This window comes from Mercurialis annua, linkage group LG6 (genome assembly GCF_937616625.2).
Source record: "Mercurialis annua linkage group LG6, ddMerAnnu1.2, whole genome shotgun sequence".
NCBI lineage: Eukaryota > Viridiplantae > Streptophyta > Magnoliopsida > Malpighiales > Euphorbiaceae > Mercurialis > Mercurialis annua.
Genome location: NC_065575.1, coordinates 38339889 through 38350604, shown reverse-complemented (window position 1 = coordinate 38350604; position 10716 = coordinate 38339889).

The window sequence follows — 10716 nt, the reverse complement described above, 5'->3', positions numbered from 1 at the left end:
TTTTTTTTACCTTTGTTTCCTTTCTTTAAAATCACAACTTAGGTTCATTGTGATATGGACATTATCATTGTAATTGATAAAAAATATTTACACTTATATCCTTTTTTACTTTTTAATGTAATATATAATTATAAAATTAAATTATTAATTAAAAAATTAATTATGTTGATAACTAAAGTTAGAATTTGACTAAGATATTTTTTTTAATAATTTCTTATTTTACCATTATTTAATAATACTAGTTTCGCATTACGTGCTATGCACGTGGCTCGTAACGTAACTTCTCAATGAACATATTAGTAAATCTATTATAATTATATCAATTTTGTATTTATAATTAATATTAAATTAGTTAAGACTTTTTGTAAAAGTAAATTTAATATATTCGGTTATTAAATTTTTTCCATACTGAATTTATTCTTCTTTTCATTTTATAATAATCATAATTAAATAATTAACTTAATTTTATTAATAATATCGTTAAAAATAATAAAATAGAAATTTAAATTATAATATATTGACCAAATACAGTATTTTAATCAAACTAAAAAATAGGTATTTCTACTAATTTGGAGACAATTTAGTTATTGTTTACATACTAAAAATTAAATTGGAGATAATTTAGCTACCTATTCTAATTAGGATTCTAATTACAATAGTGATTAATTAAACAACTAATTAGTTAATGACCATAAAACCTTTATTTATTAGTAAATAAAAAGGATTATTCAGTAAATTTGCATGTCTCCCCCCATCCGTGCTTTTATATATAATATAGATTTACTTTAAACTAATATATAATTAAAAATTTGATTTTTAATTAATTTCATAGCAGAAAATAATTCCAATAATAATTGTTAATTACTTTGCATTATTCTATTGAAAATTAAATATTGATTAATTGATATTAAATTTTCAGCGTATTAAAACTTTGGATATAATATGAAAAGGAGTACTTGAAAGTTGAAACATGTAATTTTAAGATGAAACAAACAAATTTAATCCAACAAAGACTCTCATTAATTCAATATTTAAATATACATAAAATATAATGGTATTATTATAATAAATCTATTATGTAATAAATTATAAATAAATGTCATTTACGTCAATTAATTTTAAAAATAACAAAATTGAAATCTTATATTTATTTTTTAATAAAATATTCCAATTAATTTAATATTAATTGTAAATAAAATAAATTTATATAACTATAATTAATTTAATTAACGATATAAATTGACGACACGTTAGATGCTTTTCTCTCCCTATTCTCTATTTATTAAACCCCTAATTATTTTTCTATTGAATTTCACTTTTTTATATTTAGACATTTCCAATTCCCACCCACATCAAAAAAATCAACGAGTCAACACAACACGCAGGAACTAGAGTTAGCTTAGAATGAATCGAAAAATAAGTGATCACCACAAGAATTAGTATATATATGCCTTGCAGGAATGAGCATAGAAACCGAGGGATTAATAAAAGTATTTGAAATAGTTTCAAATAATTTACAAAGGATTCAAAGAGTTTAGAAAAGTTTCAAACGGTTTCCAAAGACATATTTAAACAGTCTCCATAACATTTTCTAAAAACAATTTCAAAAAGTTTATAAAGATTTAAAAAAATTTACAAAGGTTTCAAACAGTTTCAAACAAATTACAATTTTTTTAAAACAGTTATAAATATTTTTAAAATACAGTTAATTAAAGGGTTTCAGACAGTTTAAAAAAAATTGAAACAGTTCCAAACAGATTTTAAAAACATAAATTGCAACTTTTATCTAAAATAGTTTAAAAAACAGTTTCAAACAATTTATAATGGTTGCAAACATATGAACAAAATTATCAATATAAAAAAAATATTAACATATAAAAAAAATAAAAAGAGGAAGAAGAAGATCTGAAATAAGAGGATAAGGTGGTGGCATGGCAGAATCGTCACTTCAACTCCTTTGAGACAGATAAGGTTGAATTTTAAAACTGAGATATTGAGTGCAAATAAATTTACAATTAAAGTCTTTTCTATGAATTCCTCGTAATTTTATAATTTAAAAAAAAAATTATGATACCATGAAATAATGATAGTCTATGAATATTAGTTCCCCTATCAACGTCTGAAATCTCAATGCATCGGCCACAATTAAAAAATGTCAAATTCCTGCCAATATAAAATTATTCTGCCAACTAGTATATACATCTTCTATAATTACTTTTTAATTTTAACAAAGTAGATGTTATTTTATCCATTTTTCAAGTAACTTGTAATACCCCAAATTATTTAATTATTTAATTGGACCACGTGTCCAGTTTGGATTTGTCAGAGTGGCAAAATCGGAAAGTTTTCCGATAAATAAGTTTTAGTAGGTTGGTTTTGGAAAATTAATTATGAGAAAATTAAGGTTATATTTCAATTGTAAAGTTAGAATTGGAATTAAAAGGAAAAAATGTCAAGAAAAGTCCAAAATAAAGTACAGGGACCAAAGTGGTAATTTAGCCACTTTGTGTCGAAAATGGAACTTTTGGATTTTGACGGGAAAGTATTAATATCGGGTTTCGTATTATTTATTGGATATAAATAATTCGTATAAGTTATAATAAAAGGATTTATCGATTTAGTTATGGACTAAATCGTATAAAAGAAACGTTTAAACGATAAATGGTAAGAAACAAAAAGGACAAGGACTAAAATGGCACTTTAGCCAAATGATATAAGAAAGAAAGATATGAATCAGAGAGGGAGCAGAAGGATCGAGAGAAATGGAGGAAAATATCGACGGTACCGTCGTTTCGCCGTTCGACGTCCGATTCGAGTGATTTTCGCGGCGATTTCTTCAGAATCGAAGCCTCTATCAACCCTAAGCATCAAATCAAGGTAATAGGTCGGTTTTTAGCTTGAAAATGATGAGTTTATGGCTGTTTTGGTGAGATTACGTTTTAGGATTGAATTTGACGTTTTTGAGGTTATTATGGCGTTTTTGAAGAAACCGAGATATGGGTATTGAGTGTGGGTGTGTGAAACACGTCGGGGTTGTGGCGAAACCCCGGAAAACTTGATTTCCGGGGCTGTGCACGTGGTGCACGACCGTGCACCACGGGTGCACGAACGTGTACTAAAAGTACACGAACGTGCACCTAGCAAGGTACACGAACGTGCACCTAGCAAGGTACACGATCGTGTACCTAAAGTACACGAATGTGCACTTTTCATGGTGCACGAACGTGTACTATAAGTACACGGACGTGTACCCCTGAGGTGCACGAACGTGTACTTGATTGCACGATCGTGTACCTACCGAAGGGCACGCCCGTGCACCCTGACTCGTCTCCATGCGTATGCAAGCTATAAATGACCTAGGTGTTTGACGTTTTGAATAATTAGACTCTAAAGGACAGGTTTCGAACTTGGAGAATTGTTAATCTCGAGATTAGCTCGACGTTTTAGAATTATTCCTGCCAATATAAAATTATTCTGCCAACTAGTATATACATCTTCTATAATTACTTTTTAATTTTAACAAATTAGATGTTATTTTATCCATTTTTCACCGTTTGATAAAATTATTTTCATCTAACAATAAATTGATAAAGTAAATAAAAATAAAGTAAATACAAAATAGCCATCAAATGTATGCAAGTAAAATATTACTCCCTCCGTCCCAAATTGATAGGCACTATTCTAAGTTTTTTTGTCCCAAATTATAGGCAGTCATTTATTGCTAAAATAATAAAATGGCATGGATACCTTCATTATTATACTCCCTTCGTCCCGTTTAAGAAGTCTCATATTCTATTTTGGGATGTCCCATTTAAAAAGTCCCATTACTATTTTTAGAATATTTTTGCATTAAATACCCTATTTTACCCTTATTTTAGTTATCTTAAAAGAACTCTATGGAAAATTCCACTATCATTAATAGGGGCAAAACATGAAAAAACATGAAAAGACAAAAATAATTAATGTTTTCTTAATCTGTGTGTAAAGTCAAATGGGACTTCTAAAGTGGGACGGAGAGAGTACTATATTACATTAAAAATAAAGCCAACACCACTAAAATGCATAGTCAACACTGCATTAAATAAGGGTAAGTGTGGTATATTTTCATAAAATTACTCATTTTACATAGATTTACTAAATTTCTTAATACTTGTGTTTGTCTTAAACTGTCTATCAATTTGTGACGGAGGGAGTACTATAAAGTCATTTTTTATTTTAATTATTATTAATAACTTAATAAATTATCAAATAATTATATATATATATATATATATATATATATATATATATATATATATATATGTGTGTGTGTGTAATATGTGTTTTAGTAAAATGTGGTAAACTATCGTTACAGATGGATACCGAATCTTATTTTAAGTACAATGGAGCCGAGTCGCAGCAGATCCATTCTCAGATGATACCAGACTCCTGCCCAAAGGATCAAACCAGACGAAACAAGCGGCCAAATTTTTTTTTATAAGAGAAAAATGCAAGGATCATTGCAACCATTGCATTGCATTTTGAAGTTTAGGATCAAAAAATTTCGCCCTTAACAACAAGCAACCATTGCATTTTGAAGTTTAGGATCAAATTTTTTTATAAGAGAAATTTTATTAATGAAAACAAAAATGCAAGGATTTCAATAAAAGTAAGTCATTTGTCATATGTCTTTAGATTCTTTAAAACTTATGTTCGACAATCAAACAGATCAATTGAGTTTATTTTTGGTTTATCACACATCATAAGTGCAATAGCTTCTCCATTCAATGGATCAGATGGATTAGGATAGAAAAGAAGCCGAGGGAGAAACACTTTATGTAATACCCCGTAAGCTGTTAAGATACTTTAAAGATATTAGGACGTGCCACTTGTCCGAAAGTTGGGATAAGGTGATCGGGGATGAGAATCAAAATGAGAAGTGTTGTCAGAATAAATATATTAATTGGATCGCGGAATAATAATTTTTAAGCGAAAATTATTATTCGGAGTGATTATTAGCGGGACTAAAGGGAAGGCAGAGTAATTAAAATAAAATAAAGTATAAGTCCCGAGCTAATGAATTTCATGTCAAGGTCCGTGAAATGTTTTTAAGAAATTATGGAAAAGTTTCATAATTTTTGGACATTGTTAAAGTTAAGCAAGTTGGTTAAGTGAGAAGTTGAGTTAAAGTGCAAATTAGCAACTTTAAGGATTAAATTGGACTTTTAACCACAAACTTCCAAAGGAAGTTGTGTTTTAATCTATTTTCTTAAGATAAGAAGATAATATCGATAAAGTGGTTATCGATAATCATTAAAATGAAATATTGGACGAAAAAGTGCAAGTTAGCTCAAAATGAAAATTTGAGTGTTTTTGGCAAAAATTGCCAAAATAAAATTATTAGAAAATGAAGTTGATATGAGACTAATATTATTTATTTGGTAATAAAAAATATAGAATTAATCGGACCTAAAAGGTTTAGTGTTCGGTGCACTAAATTGGACGAAAGAAAAGTTATGGATTTAAAAGTAAGGAGGTGACAACTTCAAGGATTAAAATGGATTTTAATCCAAAACTTACCAAAGAAGGTGTTGACTCAATCATATCCCCATATTTATCTCACATCCATTATTCATTGAAAGAAAAAGAAAGAAAAAAATGGAGAAGAGAAGAAGAGATGGGGATTGGAGCGTTTTTGGCAAAATCGAACTACGGAGCTCGTTTCTCGACCAAATTGGACGATTTTGGTGGCTATGGATTCAGGACTCAATCCTCTACTCAAAGTAAGCATCAATTCCAGTTTTTGTTTGCTGAATTTGGACGAAATTGATGAGTAAATGGCTCATTTTCGGCAATTTCATGAATTCATGGTTGAATATGTATTTGATGATTCTTGATGTTTAGAAGTTTTGAATTTGATATTTTGATGATGGAATTATGAGTAATTAAGGTTGATATATTTAAGATAGGTCATGGCCGAAATGTATTGAATTTAAGTGATAAATTTGGATGAGAAATTGAAGGTAAGTTTCGGCAATCATGAATGAATTTTGTGTGTTAATTATGTTGATGATTCTTGATAAAAGCCATGAATTATGAGCTTTGATGGTTGAATTATTGATAAGTTAGGGCTGATATGTAAGAAGTATTGTGTCTGAAAATTTTGAAATTTTGAATGATTAAAATTGGACGAGAACTAAGTGATTTCGGTAATATGTCGGGTTTGTGTGTTTGAATGTTTGTTTGGCGATGATGAACGTTGAGCGTTTTGTTTCCTAGGTTCGAAAAGGCTTTCGAACAGCCATGCCCTGTCCTAGTAGGAAGAGGAATGTATACCTAAGGAGCTTCGTGGGAAATCCTCACATGTCGAGAACAGAAGCATTCGTCGTTGGTTAAGCTCGACGAGCAACGGGTCGAGGTAAGGATATAGTTCGACGTTCTTAAGTCAAGTTATTTAATTGAAATTTGGCATGGTAAATGTTCAAATGTATATGTCCCTAGGCTAAGACAATGGTTTATGATTTAATTTATAAGGTCTTAGGTACAGAAAGATTTTGAGTTACGAGATAAGTTTACGCAAACTAATAGGACGTTTTGCAGAAATCTATTCTACAAAATAGCCCTGTTGCGAAGGCCGTATCTCGAGGTATATAACTCCAAATTGAGTTCCGTTGTTGGTACATAAACTTAAGGATGTTATCTAAATATGTCTAAGTATACGTTTCTGCACAATAGGAACCTAAGATGTTCATTTTGGACTGGACATTTTATTATGCAGTCTGCCCTGCACTTGTAATCAGCTTTAAGGAAATAATTTCTGAGCTGATTTCCGATACCTTCGGGTGCTAATCTCAGTCCGAGACCTAAACAAATGTTGTAGGAAACATTCTAAACTTTAAGAATGGAAAGTTTTTTTAGAAGTCGTACTGTTTCAAATGAGCGGTTTCGATAGCCGAAGTTGGCTAAAAATTATATTTTGTATATTTAGCTATAGTTAGAATGTTAATAATTTAGGTTATTATCGAATTTTTGTCGACTCGCCGAGGCGACTAATAACGGAACACGGAACGTGACGAACGATATTGCTTTATTAGTTCTAGAAGATTTTAGATAGCAAGTGGTGAGTTTACAATTTACTTTTGTGTGTTATTAATAAAAGCTATTTATTTTAATTAGGCTTAATTACCAAAAAATACCAAACCTTTGCGGGATGTTTCAAATTTAGCCAAACTTTTTAAAATCACCAAATTTAACCATTTTCCACATATTATGTACCTTTTTCAGCCTTTAGCGAATCAAACCGGATTTGCTGCCCTCGTGTCATCCCAGTCAGCGCTGACTCATTAAAACGCTGTCGCATTGCAGATGAAATGGCACATGTCTGATTAACTAACCGAACTCGGTCTGAACCAGCAGCTAACCGAGCTCACCCTAACCCATGAAATGAAACGCTGCGTTTTGTTCTAATTCAGAAGGAGAAAACGCTGCGTTTCAATTTTTCCCCCCAAACTCAGTTTCTCTTTTCCTCTTCGACATTTCATCTTCTCAATCTCCTCTTCTCTAACCTAAAATATTACCTCTGAAAGAAAAGAAAACCTTAATATCTCAAACAAATGCAATGAACAAGTCAGTTTTTGAATAATTATTCCTCGTTTCTGTGCACATAGATGGCGTCTGGAAAACCGAAGAATTACATGTAAGTAATTGAATTTTATTACCCTCGCTTGAATAGGGATTTTAGCATTAGGGTTTTTAAGCAATTTTGATTTTGGGTTTCCATTTTTTAAATAATCTCGCTTGTCTGTAAGAATTAGTTTTATTTTTGTGATTAAATTTTATTTTCAGTTTTGATTTCAAAATTAGGGTTTATGTTGTTAGGCGTTCTAAAATTAGGGGTTTTGAACACTGTTTAGGTTTGCCGATTATTTTAGGGTTTTTGTTTGCAATCATCATCTAAATAATCGTAGATCATGTCGAATGAGCTTCCTTATATGAACTGTTCTGCTTGAGATAGTTTTTAATTTTTGTTTATTTGAATTTTTCAATTATATATTCAATGTGAATTTGCCACTGTATGTTAATTATCAGTATTTAATGTAGGTTTTTTGCTGTGCTAATTATTGTGATTTCGTATGTTATTTTATTGTAACTTATAGAATTGTTCTTGCTTAGTGAATTCATTTTATGTTAAGCTCTAACTATGCTAGATGGTTCATTTGGTTTGACAAATTTATGGAACCCACTATGTTTAGAATGTGCAATAGTTTGCTAAAATGTTGCTGAATAGGTTAATTTATGTTTATAGCTGTGGCATGCTATTAGTTGAACTGTGTTTTACATTCTTTGAATTTACTGTACATTATTTTGTACCGTGGTTTTCAGGGAACATAAATGCCAGTTGCCGATTATTTACGATTATTTATTTTTCAGTTTTGATTTCAAATTTTTTTGCTAGTGTCATGATTAGGTTGTGATTAACATGAGAGTTGAAGCTATTGCTGCTGTTATTATTGGTATTTTATGTGTTTTGAGAACTGAGGATAGAAAAAACTCCGGTTAATAATGTTTATTGTTTAATTTTCAGAGCTTCGGTGGAAGTATGGGTTGATGTCGATATGACTGATACTATACCAGTAAGATGGAAATACAACAGCGGTCACTCCGTGCAATCGTCCTGGTACTGTAATGAAGGATTAACCCATGGTGGTATAGTGGCAAGGGTTAAAGAAATGGGACATGGACTCGTAAGCAGAATAGGTGTGTACAAACCAAGCCGAGAGTTTAAATCAAGACAAGAATGGGACGCATTAACAATGTTGAACAACGATGCTGAGGTCAAACAATTTTGGATCGAAGCTCAAAGCATCGGTTTTGGAAAAATGTTTATAGAGTGTAAAGCTCAACCAAGTGAGAAGCCTCTACCAGAAACAGAAGGAGATGTTGAGTCTAAAGGAGGTGTTGAGTCTGACAATGCAAGTGTAGAGGAACATGTACACTTAGAGGATGATACATATTTGGAGGATGATGCGGCTGTCGAAGATGCAAATTTGGAGGATACGGCAATAGTGCAGTCCTACGTGGAGGATGATGCCCCTGTTGAAGATGTGAATTTGGAGGATGAGGTAATTATGCAGGCAGCGAACAAGGCTGACAACGAACGAAGAATTGATGACGAAGAAATAAGGTACATGGCTGACAGCGAACAAGGAACTGATGACGAAGACGACGAAATCAATGGTGGCAATGAGTCTGACGAAGAGTGCATTACTGCTAGGGAGAGTAATCGAAATTTTCGCACCGCGGCCGTAGATGCAATTAACGGGTTAGGCTTAGATGACATGTTAGCTGCCCCGGGTGGAATTTGTAATGATGATCAGGACGACTGGGCTACATGTTGTGGAGATACAAATACCGAAGAAGCTGAAAAAAATGGGAGTGATTATGCGGAAAGTGACAATGGGTTAGTCACACCATCAAGTAGTGACGAGGGTGATCTAGAGATTAGGGTAAAACGGAAACGTAGGCCGATTTTTTATAATCCTAAGAGCAACCACGAGGAACTGAAATTTGTGGTCAATATGCGTTTTACGACAAGAGATCAATTGAGGAGTGCTGTCCAACAGTGGGCATTGCTGAATGGACACAATGTGGGCTGGGTTAGGAGTGCTAAAACAAGGTTAGAGGCTGTTTGTAGTGGAGATTGTAGTTGGAGGCTCTATGCATCGAAGATTGGTGGTGAGAAGACCTTTCAGATAAGAAGGGTGTCGAAAAACCATACTTGTCCCAGAGCCATGACTAATAGGCAAGCTACATCAGAGTGGATTGCAAAGGAATTCATTCAGCGGTTTCGTAGAAACCCAATGTATGTCCCGGCTGAAATGATGCTTGATGTTAAAGATAAGTACAACGGTCTCACTGTCTCGCGGTCGACCTGTTACCGAGCAAGGGATTTAGCTTTGCAGCTTATTCGGGGGTCCCTGGAAACCCACTACGCGCAGTTTACATCATATGATGCTGAGCTGAAGAGGGTTGATACGGAGGGCCTGTTTAGGTTTTTTTTCATTCACAATCCAGACAATGGGGCTCCAGTGTTTTAGAGGTATTACGTAGGTTTTTCGGGCCTAAAGAAGGGTTTTAAGAATGGGTGTAGACCTATTCTTTGTGTCGACGGATGTTTTTTGAAAACCTTAGTTGTCGGAGCTCTACTCAGTGCGGTTGCACGTGACGGCAATAATCAGATGTTCCCGGTCGCCTGGGCCATAGTCGAAGCTGAAAACGAAGAAACATGGACTTGGTTTATCGAGTACTTGATGGATGACTTGGGCTATGACGATGGATTGGGGCTGACATTTGTTAGTGACCAACAAAAGGTCATTTCTTAACCTGTACTGAAGTTTGTTTTTAATTGCATTATATTTTGAATTTGAACAGTGCTCTATTTGTATGCATGCATGTTTTCAATTCCTTTATTCTGTCAAATTTGATTATAATTTAGTATTGATCTTAAGCAAAAATCCGTGTTCTTACCATTTTTAAATAGAGTTCAAATAGAGTTCAAATTTTCAAATGCAAATTCAAATGGATTATATATTTCCATGATCAAAACCTTCTGCTATCACTTTCTTTCTTTTCCTCTAATCAAGTTATGCAAATTTTTCACTGTTTATTTGATTTAATGACTAAAATATGCATAAAATGGTTTTTCACGATTGTAATTGCTTTTTAGAGTGTGTTTAG